Raw genomic sequence first — 2,649 nt, 5'->3', positions numbered from 1 at the left:
GGTGCCTTACTCTTTTAAATGCCCTTACAATTTCAGTCTCAATTCAATCATTTCAGTGAGGTTTTGGAAGGCCTTGTAATAAATTTACAGGTCAGTTTTTCATTTTGAATCTAAGTCCAAATTATTTTGTGAGGACAATTATAGCTTTTCATGAGTGTCTTGTTTTTGTTCCTTTCTAAGTGAAAGTGAAATGTCTTTCTTAGGGGCCACCCTGAGCATCTTTGAAGTCTTTTCTCCCCAGGATCCAAGATAATTTTCTTGTTTTCCCTTTCCCTCAAAAAATTTTTGGGTTGACTGTACATGCATTATTATTATTCATGTATACTTCTTTGTCCAAAGAAAATAATGATGGAGTTGGGGTATAACATTAATAGGTTCATTTATTGCCTGGAAACACCCAAATAACCTAGGCTAAGAAGTTCCAGAATCTGATATTGTTTCTGACATTAACTCTCAGGTTATTTATCAAACTCAGAATAAAGTAAATATTTCATTAACTTTTATGTCTTCGTTAATTTCAGAGTAGTGCATCAAGAAACTTTTTTTCGACACCAAAGCTGTTAAGTACGCAGAACTGACAAGATTTTTGAGACGACAGGAAGGGTCAGAAGCAAAAGAATAGATGCTATTTCCTTCAGTATAGCTCCTCTTTCTAGGTAAAAGTTAGCAAAATGCGTTCTTCAACAAGCAACATCGGCATCACCTGGTAACTTGATAGAAATACACAATTTCAGGCCTCATCTAGATCCACAAAATCAGAAGCTTTGTGGGGTCACATATCTGTGGTTTAGCAGGCGCTCCAGGTGATTCGTATGTTCTAGTCTGAAAACAATCCTGCTAATTAGAAAGGGAGGAAGCTGAAGCGTGGAGCTGGTTCTAAAGTGCCTGGTGGTTGGAATTTGAGGGCTTTGAGCTTTGAAAGTCAAGATCAATCAGCTAGAGGTCAAGCAGGGGTCCTCAAACTTTTTAAAAAGGGGGCCAGTTTACTGTCCCTCAGACCGTTGGAGGGCCGGACTGCGGGCCCGGGATGAGTTGGCTGCTAAGCAGGACAGGCAGCGGCGCCAAAAACACCTGGTGGGCCATAGTTTGAGGACGCCTGGGTCAGAGGATCTGTTTTGTTTACTCGATTACAATAAGGAAGATAATTCATAGCCTTCTCTTCTCTGGAGTGAGCAATCTGAGACACCTCGTCTACCTGAGCTCCTGGAGAACGCCAGAAAGGAAAGAATATAAGGAAACATAAGAAGACAGTGGGGGCGAGAAAAGAAGAAATGATGATGGCCAAGGGCTCTACAGTCCGCAATTCTGCACAGATAGGTCCACTCTTTTAGTCAAATACCCGCAGCACCCATTTAGTATAGAAGGACTGTCCGTCACTGCCTCCCACTTCCGGGCCTAGCCAACAAGAACTGAAATTCACAGCCAATCAGAGCTTTGGATTTCTTCCGGCGTTCAGCGCGCTTCCATGGAGACGGAATGGGCAAATCCAAGCACAGAAGGTCTGCTGTGAATCCCGCCTCCCTCCAGAACTTCCCGCCCCGGTCGCCTGCGGGTGGGCTGGTCCAGAGGCGGGTTGTGATACCCTTAGGGTGGAGGAAGCGGCCCTCGCAGCCTCTCACTTCCGGGCCCCTGCCGGAACGGCAACTACTCAGCCAGTCATCGCTTTGCGCTCCTTCCGGCGTTCTGCGTGCAGCCCTGGAGACGGGATGGACGAATCCAAATACAGAGGGGTGCTAGATCCCGCTAGGCAGACGCTAGTTTCGCGCGTCCCGCTCTGTTTCGTTGCTTCCCTCCCCCGTACATGGGCCTGTGGACCTATCCCGAGGCGGCGGCCGCGAAGTGCGCACCCGCGGGAGGCGTCAAGTGGACTAGCTGTTTCTCCAGACCAAGCTATCAGGTGCGTGGCGGTGGCGGTTTTAGTAGCCGCGAGGCGGAGTTCGTGTCTCCCTCAGCAGATATGGAAGAGAGCGCAGGCTTGGAGGGCCTTCACTCCTTATGTCCGCGAACTTAGTGCTTTCTGCGAGCCCTGCTTTGCGCTAGCATTAAACTAAAACACATACGGTTTTATCTGGGCTTTGGGTCTGGGCACACAGGACATCTCTTCCAGGACCTAATTGCCAGAGCATGGGGGGAGATTGGGCCGCTCATGTTCCTCGGCTTGGGAGATGAGCTTTATGGATGCCACTTCTTAAAACCCAGAGCGAGTTGCATCTTGACCGCCCGGGAGCACTTCCCGGGCTCCAAGCCAGCTTAGCTGCGGACTGAGGGAGGTAGTGGAAGCAGCCAGGTCGCTGGCGGCGTGCTGCCTGGGGTACGGGCAGTGGGTGATACGTAGCTACTCTGAGCCTGCACTTAATTCTGTCTGTATAGAGCCGCGAGAAGAAGGACCTGTAGAGTGCTTAGCATAGTGCCTGCAGTCCTTTATGTCCCAGGGAAAATAGGTTGATTTCCCGGCCGTTCGCAAAGTTAAGTGTGCATCAAAGACACCAGAGTGTATGTATTAACATAAATTTCTGGGCCCTACTTCTGGCGTTTCTGATTCTGGAGATCAGGGGCGGAGGTGAGAATTTGTATTTCTCTTCAACCCAGGTGCTGCTGATGTTGCGGTAGCCTGTGATCTTGACTCAGGTGGGAATGATTGAGGGGAGG

At 48.8% G+C, this 2,649-nt stretch overlaps 1 protein-coding gene across 1 annotated transcript in view; it reads left to right on the top strand.

Annotated features, from left to right (window-relative positions):
- The first annotated feature begins 1,810 nt into the window (after positions 1–1,810).
- Positions 1,811–2,649, top strand: part of ULK4 (unc-51 like kinase 4) — a 619,976-nt gene continuing 619,137 nt past the window's right edge. Inside the window, exon 1 of the mRNA XM_023515932.1 lies at positions 1,811–1,897. The gene's annotated coding sequence lies outside the window, so the exon portion shown is untranslated. The remainder of the gene's footprint in view (positions 1,898–2,649) is intronic.

This window comes from Otolemur garnettii, unplaced genomic scaffold (genome assembly GCF_000181295.1).
Source record: "Otolemur garnettii isolate 467f Iridium unplaced genomic scaffold, OtoGar3 scaffold00082, whole genome shotgun sequence".
NCBI classification, from domain to species: Eukaryota; Metazoa; Chordata; class Mammalia; order Primates; family Galagidae; genus Otolemur; species Otolemur garnettii.
This window is presented reverse-complemented; position numbering and strand designations above follow the sequence as displayed.